Below are 10,056 nucleotides of genomic sequence, written 5' to 3' on the forward strand. Positions count from 1 at the left end.
ATGTCACTAAAACCTTGCTATCCCCATGTTCTAGGTCTTTCCTAATAATTGTGTACTTGTTCCATGAGATAGAATCAATATTACATGCTACATCCATAAATTAACGTTTCTCCTAATACTTTCATGGGGAAATAGGTTCCAAAATCGAAAACCATATATGCTCGATTGTGAGATTCCAAAAGGGTTGGGCATTCTTCGTTTTTGCATAAACTAAGTGTGAAGAATAATCATGGGTAAAAATTTTCCAATTTATTTAGAATCTAGGATTTTCCATTCTAGAAATTGTAGAGAGCTATTTGTTTTAAATCAAATTTTTATCATTATCTCATTGGCTAACAATTGACATTTTTTCTTTTTTTCTTTTTCTCTCATAACATTAATAATGAGTACAATTATTACATCAATTTGATTTTTTTTTTCTTTAGACAATTTTACTCCTCAAAGATTACACCTCCATTATTATTTCTCATATTACATGCTACATCCACAAATTAATGTTTCTCCTAATACTTACATGGGGAAATAGGTTCCAAAATCGAAAACCATATATGATAGATTGTGAGATTCTAAAAGGGTTGGTCATGGTTAAAAAATTATAATTTATTCAGCATCTAGGATTTTCCATTATAGAAGTCATAGACAGCCTTTTTTTTTTTCAAATCAAAATTTTATGACTATCTCCTTGACTAATTATTGGCATTTTTACTTTTTTCTTTTTCTCTCATCACATTAATAATGAGTACAATTGTCCTCCTAAAAATTCATTCTATCTATCTATATATATATTTTATATATTCAATAAGATATATGAAAAAAATTGAGTAAATAGGTAATTTTAGAATAAGCTTTTCAAACAATGTGCGTTTTCTTTTTTCGGAATTTGACCTCCTCACTCCGGACTATAGTTTATTTTTCAAAATTTTACCTCACAACAGGGAGGAGTGCGCCTAATGGCTCTGAAACCACGAGAAGGTATCGTTAGTTAGTACATTACCGTTTAAAAAGAGCACGAATTCAGCTATTGTTTCTTATCTGCTGTATATTAGCACGAATTCAGCTCTTGTTTCTCTTATTCTGTATATTGCCGTTCAAAAAACAGCATGAATTCAATTCTTGCTTCTGTTATTCTGTATATTACCGTTTGAAAAAGCATGAATTGAGCTCTTGTTTGAGAAAGCATGAATTATAGTTTTTAAAAGGCACGAGAAGCCAGGCCTAATGATTTTCTTCTGCCTCTGCCTCTTAATAATCATGTAGGGTCGGCTCCCCTCTAAACACAGGAATACTTCATCAATGGACGTTGTGAGCTAGTTTTCAGCTTTCGCTATGGCAGGAGGAAATCTTCAATGCAGTGAGGTTAGGGTATTAGCAAGATTGGCCGAATTGAAGATTTTTGTTACGGATATGTCGACGAATTGACAAGATTAAAGAATTTTCAACAACCCCTCTTGTTAATAATTGGCAAGATTGACAAATGGGCAGGATTTTTCGACAACAGAGGTTGAGATAGTTTTGTTAAGGATATGTTGACGGATTGAAGATAAGAAGTCATAGTGTTTTGTAAGCATGCCTGTTCTGTTCCGTCACGTCCTGTTAGGTTTCCATGATATTCTGGGTGTTCTTGAAGCTGCAGGTAAGGACTGTTTTCATATGCTTTTTGGGGTTTTTATTTAGGGCAAGTAATCATTAGAACTTTTACTTTATTGCTAGATCTGCAGATATTTTTTCCACTGGAGAAGAATGCAGTTCAGATGGGTTATTGAAGACTACGGACAAGCCTATTGGTGCTGTTCAACAGATAAGATGGAATAGAAACTTGGAAGGTAAATAGTTGTTTGCCTTTACATCCTTGCAAGGTAATTTTGGACTCAAATGTTCATTCATTTAGAGTGAGGTCTTTTTCGATGGCTTTTGTTTGCTTTTGAATCACATTATTGAAACTGATTTAGATTTGAGTTTGTTCAGAAGGTTCATTCCCAATCATTTGTATAATTCAAGTCATAGTATAAATAAACAATTGTATAAGATGCAATGGGTATCTTTGAATTCTAATTGAGGAGGTACTTGACAATATATTATTGTCTCTGATACGTTGATTGGAATTATGCAATGTTGTTTCTCAAATATATTCTGTTCTGATCTGTAACTATGGAGTCAATCCCACTATTCCTAATGTAGTGTGTTCTGTAAGATCCTCATCGTGCTGTAAGATCCCTTGGGTCACTTGTGGTTGTCATAATACAGAGATGGAGCAAGTCTTCTCCATAATGTCTAAGTTATTGTGATTTCAGATTTACTGTTTAAGTCTGCAATTCAATGATGATGTTTGCTTATTGTTAATCTCAATTAGATGCCTATAATATGATTGCACGGGCCCAATATTTGATGTGTTTCTATAAAAGAATCTCTGACTGTGTTTGCTCTGTTCCTTGATGACTAGGATGGCTGAGTCATCGCTGAATATCCTCTATATCAATGCAAACTTCTGACGTGTGGCATTATACTTCCATATTACTTTCGTTGATCTCTTCTCAGTTATTGGTTCCTACCCTGCTTGATTCCTCCCTTTATATAACTTCTCGAGTGTAATTTAATTTTTAATGTCCTTCTTATCCCTCAATCGCTGGTTAAGTTCTTGTCCTAAAAAATAAAATACTTCCCAGTATCGTTGTTCTAGATTCTGAGTAGATACCCATTCTGTGAGTTGTAATCCTGTTTATATATTTGCCGCCTTATATCTATATACGCTTGTAAGGATATAGGTTATTCTCCATTATCTATTGATGATACAGATATATTCTGCAATTTGTATGTTATTTTCTACTGTATGTATTATCCTCTGCGAAAATGATGTTCTCTGTTTTCGTATGTATCCTTTTTCCTCCCGCTGCTCTTTGGCCGTCTGTGATATATTATCGTTTGCGCTAATTATATTCTCTGCCTCCTATGCCCTAGAACCACAATTTTCTTTAAAATAAGAATTGTAAGACTATTAGAGATATAAATGTATCAATAAAAATGTCTTTAACAAGGTAAATCCTGATTTAGGTCCTGCAATACCCAAATAGGGAATAATCGCATATATACAACTAATTATATTGTTAGTGTAATATAATCTGTCTTAAACAATTTAAATTGGTATGACAAAAGATATACAATCTTAATCTAGAGATAATGTAACAATATCTAATGCATATGAAAGAAATTCACTTATGTCTTCTTATGTTCAATGGATTCTCCTTCACCAATAGTGTTTTTGTATGATGTAATCCATGCCCATTCTGCCACAGGCCTTATCCCTTCCCGCTATATTATGTAACCCACATCCATTCTATTGCAAGCTTCACACCTTGCCTTTGTGACGTAGGATGATCCATTCCACCGCAGACCTCATTCTTTGTCTCTTTATGATGTAGCAGGGTTTATTCCACCATAGGATTTGATATCTTGCGAGATATCAATCAAATGTAACTGAAAATATAAATTCACATATTACTCAAGTTACAAATTTGATGTCTAATTATTACAAACTCATGAATATGATTACATCATATATTTCAAACAAAATATACAATTCCTGATTAAGCATTTCATCATATTTTGAAATATCCTGAACTGGATATTTGCTGATTTCTTTCCTCGAGAACATTCAGAACACACATGTGTGAAGTTGCATAGTAAAAATCGGTAATAGAAATACTAGAGAACATCCCGAATAGTTGTATATTCAGTTATTTCCTCAAAACAAATATTCAGAACTTAAACCATAGGCATATGTACTATGAACAGTAATAGATAAACAATAGATCTTCCAATAGATATAAACCCGTCTTTTCAAAAATAATGTTCAAGAATTCAAGCATATAACAATGCGTATAAACCAATAATATTAAACCAACAAACTCTTTAACTTCTTAAAATATGTTATTGCATTTTACAACAATACAATAAGCAACACTACAAATCCAATCCTTAAATAAAAATTAATAGTTAGATTGGAATACTAGAATAAGAACCTCTAAGCGCATGTGAAACACCTGAACTGATGTCTCCCGGGACAATGGGTTTGCGTCCACTATCTACTAGCATGAGGGGCTACATCCTCAAATTAGCTAAAAGCTAAAGTTTTTTGAAAACTCTCACAAGAGAGAAAAGTAAACGGAATCATAAATCAAACATATCCAACAATGAGCCTCTTTCCCCTTTTAATACACAAACTAAGGCTCTTCGACTCCCCTCTGGCTTTCGTCCTATTCCCTTGTGGCTCTTCAACTTCCCTATGGCATTTCGTCTTATTCCTCTTTGACCTTTTGCCCTCTTTATAACATTAAATTAACCTTTTAATAATTTGAGTCTTCGTCTCATAGTCAATTTTAATATTATATAAAATAAGTCTTCAATATTTCTAATGTCCCAAAAAGGGGACATTACATATTTATTGCATATAAAATGTACAAAGTTTAATTTAAGTGCAGTTCATATATATGCAGTTTGGTGTTAGTCTTATGTAGTCAAGAATGTAATTATCATATCAATCTGCCTAAAGCCATATGTCCATATGTCAACGAATAACAATTATCTAAATATTGATCTGATGCATTCTATCCTAAATGGATGCCTGTTATAAGCAGTCACATGTATTAATCTATATGTATTTACTATGCATTGATGAGCAGTAATAGCTATCATACCATGAATATACCTCAGGTACTCACACTAGGTACCACAGGTATATATGAATTGACATTTATTCTCTTAGATGATTGTGGTTAGTACCTCTTTTTTGCTTCTATTCTGATCCTTTATCTGCATTGGTTGATTTTGACCTGATTGTCTTCTCACTCTTATTCTTCTTGCTGTTGATATATTTCCTCTTTCTACTTTGATCCTCTATGTATGTTTTGCTTATGTTGATCTGATTATTTTCTCACTTATTATTCTTTCTCTGCTGGTGATCTACATATGGTGTTTTTTTTATTGCCCCCTTTTCTTGGACAATCCATTACTGATTTAATATGTTGCATCCCTTCTATTCTTTGATTATTTTCCTTTTGCTAAACATTGTTTCTCTTAGCAATATGTAGGCTTTTTTAGTTCATACCATAGTTCACAAACTCACACTTGGAGAGTATTTGACAAACCCAAAATTTTTAACTCGGTGAATACTCAATGGAAACTTAGCAACTTAGAAAATACTAGAAATCAAAATCTCTTAAAGAAATATTTTTTCTTGTAGAATTCAATTGAAAAATGTATTAGATTAAACTTTAACATCTTGAAACAGAAATGGGCATGCTTTGAGAGTGAAAAGAAATTTGGAAAACGCATTGGCATTTTACCCATGTTTTCACTGTGTCTATAAAAATGCAACGTTAAACTTGTAAACACTTTCTGGGAACAAAAAAAGTAGAAGTACTTGGCAACTCAGGGAGTACTCGCAGAGTTTGCAAACTATTGTTGATACTAATCAATTAGAATAAAATGTAGGATATTAAGATTTAATTAATATCTTTGTCCATATTACATTTAGAAATGATATAATATTATTTATTGATAAATGTATCTTTATATTTATTATATTATTAACATTAAAAAATAACTATTAAATGTTATTTTTGAGAGGAGATGTCACAATCATTGCATTCTAGTCATGTTCTTGCCATTGTTTAATTGCTCCTTGACCTTACCACGATCCATCATTACTTAACTTGTCCTTTTCTAGCACTGTCCTCTACATGGTGTTGCCCTGGATGAATGTCCTTCAGTGGACTGTCATCTTATCCTCTGAATTATTATCGAGTCATGCTACTGAGTTTCAAAATGCTATCATGTATCTTCTTGCAAATCCTTGCTTCCTTGTCTACTCTACTTTGGTCTACCATTACTTACAGCTTTACAGTCATTTGGTATGTGTGTCATGGGTCTTCATTGTGATTTTTCTCATGGCTCTACTCAGACTATTGGTAGTTTTCAAAATTCTACTTTCATGGTGGACTATATACTGTTTAAGATCAACTTGTTTAGCCCTGACTATTCTACTTTTAAATTCATTAGGCACTTGGACTAATTTTTTTTGTTCAATTTTAACATTTGTGATTGTCACACAAACATTTAGATTTTTTTCCAATTTTCCAATCTAGATTCTTGATAGGATTGACTGTTCTATATTCTTTTTTTTTCGAATCAACATTCTATCGAACCTTTTCAAAGGCTTTCATTGTCTTGCTTGTAAGCTTTATAAACTTTCTACACAACCTTAATTTCTAGACTTATGACTATCCACTAATTTCCTAGGCAAGAATGTCATTTTTAACATGAAAGGATGTCCTTGCACTAACCATTATTTAATAGAATGTGTAACCTTTGCATATTGAGCTTATGGACATGGTTGAGTTTCTTTGGCTATCTGCTATTTTAAATTGAAAGATAGATGCTCCTCACACTAACCCTATCGTAGACGTTTTCAAGCAATAAATTTTAAGGTATTGGGTTTAGGCACAAAATGAAAGTTGTTTAGTATTGTGAATCTTCTACCTATGACCCCTACAAGTTTTGGATGCTCAAGATATTTATGCAGTGTTCGGTGGTCATTAGAGCATGTCAATGATTGAAACATCCAAAGTATGTAGCAACAAGAAAAAAAAAAGGAAAAACATAGTATATGCTTGGCTGGAAATACCCATGAGTCTTATCTTAACATAAACAAGTTTTGTAACATTGAGAACAATAACTCACCTTGGAGTAGCAATGTAGATATGTGTTGAAAAGTGCTCAAGGATAAATTATGTTTAGGTTGAATGGAGCTTTTTGATCGACCTTCTAGTCCTGTCATTGTCCTTTGGTAAGTCAATGGTGAATGTTGATTTCCTGTGAGCTTCATAACAATTAGTAATCTAGAAGTTCGATAACCATGTGGTGCAATTGCCGATGAAAATTTTTAGCTTTTATGTTAATTGCAATAATGTCACATTTATCAAAGTATGATGTAGCCCATAGCCTAATGGACAAACAGATATAGCTTTCACCATCGAAATCTATATCACATAGTTTTTCTACAACAAATAGCTAGACAAATATGCATAATTGTGGCAAATCACATTTCCCAACACAATCAGACATCTATGGCTAAATTATGTAGCCGAAAAATTGAAACCCATGTATGTGTTGCTGAAGGGAAATACAACATTTGAATAAATGCCAATAAGTTACAATGAGGGTCACCGCATCTTTGATATGAGTAGATCGTTATGTATTATGGAGGTGTTGATGGTTATCACAACATACCTGAACAAGAAAAATATAAATTTGTCTCTTCCTTCACCAATATGGTCTATACCAATAGAGTCTACCAAATTAAGAACAATAATAGACTGGGGTGGATATTCTAGGTTTGAACTTGCAATCTACTCGTGGAATTTTGACTTATAATTACAAATATGATATAAGATGATCTATGATAGATGATTAGGAAGATGACCAAGAGGTCAATATGTATACAAGGTTTCTCACATGCAGATGATGTAATTTGACAAACCATAAATTAGAAAACAATAGCCCAATGTTGCTGTCTCCTAATAATGTGTAAGATTCACTTGGCCAAATATCTATCCCTTTTCAATGCGAGATCAATGGTCCATGTAGATCAAAATGATCACAACCAAGAGATAGCTAATAGGATTTGATAGGAGAGGCAACACAATAATGATCGATGTTTGGTCAATGTTCAACTGGTTCTTGGAGGTGAAGTTGCCAATGGCTACCCTTGATATGATACAATAATAGTTGTTGGCTTTTATTTAGATTGTTCTCATGGTGAATGCTTGCATCTAATATTACGTCTTTTGTACTAGCCCATGTTTCCCTTGTTCATGAAGGTAAAAAGATTGGTGAAGGTTATTCTTTTTTTGATACAATAATGGCTTAATGTTTAGTTACCTTAGCATTTATTAAATGTAATTAGAGAAGTTGTTTTATTACGATGGATGTATGACAGTGTTATTTGAAATTGTGAATAATTTGATTGACAATATCACGAAAGCCATCAGGAGGATTAAATGAGAGAAGCTACTTCTTCTTGCTTGGAAAAACCTGTCGCTAGTGGCATTCATTAACTCCCATTCCCATGTTCATTGGTGCAAATGAGAGGGAAATAATCAGGCCCACGGTATAGTGTGTAATGCACCGATGTTCCTTCTCTATCTTTGATGTGCTATGGATGGGTGTTAGGTGGATAGTGAAAATTAGCAACACATTGTTATCTTCATGATTCTTATTTGAGCAAAATATTATTATCTTTTGGATGCTTGTATGAGACATTGGATATTAATGCTCTGTTGGATGAAAATGCTTCAACCTCATGCACAGTAGGAAACATGAGGAAATAACTAATCATTACTTGAAAAACATTAATCTTAGAATGATTTACAAAGCAAAGAACTCCAAATACCCAACAAAAACATTTGAAACACACACAAAACAACTTTCTATGGCACTTCTTTCTGATTTAGGCCTACTAGCCCTATCCAAGTTGTTTCCAAGCAATAAATTTGTAGTTATTTAAGCACAAGATGAAATTTGTTCAGGATACCATTCTAGGACTTATACAACTTGACATCAAAATGAATAGGGCGCACTTCGGAAGGCACAAGACAAATTTGTACATATTTGCATTTTCAACTACTAAAATTGAGCAGCAAACCAGGTATATTTTGGGCGTAACATTGCCCACATAGGTTATAAAATGAAACTAAGAGAATTTGAGGATACTATTTTCAGCATTTAGAACATATATAAAACTTGGGTAGGGCCACTCTTACAAAGAAAGTACCTAAAAAGGACACAGCCCAAGCAAACCAAGGGAATGGACACTTGGAATTCATCACTAGACCATGAATGAATTTAGTGCCTAAACACCTCAAATTTACATGGAATGGCTGATTTACATTGACAGTAAAAAAACACCTTGTCACATAACAAAATATGAGACCGCAAAAGGCAACATGAGGAAATAAGTCACCATTACTTGAAAAACATTAATCTCAAAATGATTTACGAACCAAGGGACTCCAAACATCTAACAAAAATACTTGGGATGCACCCATAACAACTTTCTATGACACTTCTTTCGATACGCTGCCAAAACAACTTTCTACGACACTTCTTTCGATACGCCAATTTTACTTAAAACTTTTATTGAAATTAAATTGTTAATCTCTTTATCTGGGTAATTATTGATTTGCATAGAAAACATTCTTTTTAGCATTAATGTTTAGTATAATTGAGGATATCTAGATGTAATACTCACTAGACTATTTTGGTATTAGATATATTTTGGCAAAATACAAAGTGTCCTCATCATTATGTATGATGTTGTGACCATGTGATAATATACTTGGTACCACTTCTCGTGATGATTGACCACTTTAAAACATACACTTGCACTTTGATTTGAAAAATAAAATGTCTTGGACGTTATGGCTGGTCCCATATTTGCATTGGCATTTATCAGTTTCTTTTATAATTGTTTTCATGGATACACCTTGATTGATTTGCAGTATTTGGTGTCCATCTCTATGATGCCATGTTGATTTTCCTCTACAAATGTGAACCCTTGGTATATATTTACATGCACCTTTAGATATATATTCTTCTTATTGATGTTGGAGGACTATACCTTTTTTAATTGTTTTCATTATCTCGACTATTGGCATAGACCCTTTTTGATTCTCTGACATAAGTCATATTAGCCTAATTACTAATTAGATTTTAGCAATACAATTTTTATTCACTGAGCCCATATGATCAAGATAGAGTTCCTAGCCTATTCTCTCTATTAGTGCAAATGGAATCTTTGACAATCCTTGATTAACTAAGGTCTATTTTTGGTACTTGGCTTCATGAAGATAGCTGATTGATTCTATCTTCTTTGCAATCTTTCTACTATCTTTCGTGGACGTGATAAGATGCTTTATTAATTTGTTTAGCTCTATGTGAAAGTTTTATTGCTCATTTTCATCCTTGGAAAAGTGAATACCTTCTTGGACTAATCTGTATTCC

At 33.0% G+C, this 10,056-nt stretch overlaps 1 long non-coding RNA gene across 1 annotated transcript; it reads left to right on the forward strand.

The window, feature by feature from the left end:
* Positions 1-1,023: 1,023 nt before the first annotated feature.
* On the forward strand, positions 1,024-1,831 carry LOC149533357 (uncharacterized). Its single transcript, XR_016357337.1, has 2 exons — positions 1,024-1,633; positions 1,719-1,831. It is a non-coding gene; the product is annotated as an uncharacterized LOC149533357 (long non-coding RNA).
* Positions 1,832-10,056: the final 8,225 nt, after the last annotated feature.

Source organism: Cupressus sempervirens, chromosome 10 (assembly GCF_028749045.1).
Source record: "Cupressus sempervirens isolate cs-2001-9-10 chromosome 10, ASM2874904v1, whole genome shotgun sequence".
Taxonomy (NCBI): domain Eukaryota; kingdom Viridiplantae; phylum Streptophyta; class Pinopsida; order Cupressales; family Cupressaceae; genus Cupressus; species Cupressus sempervirens.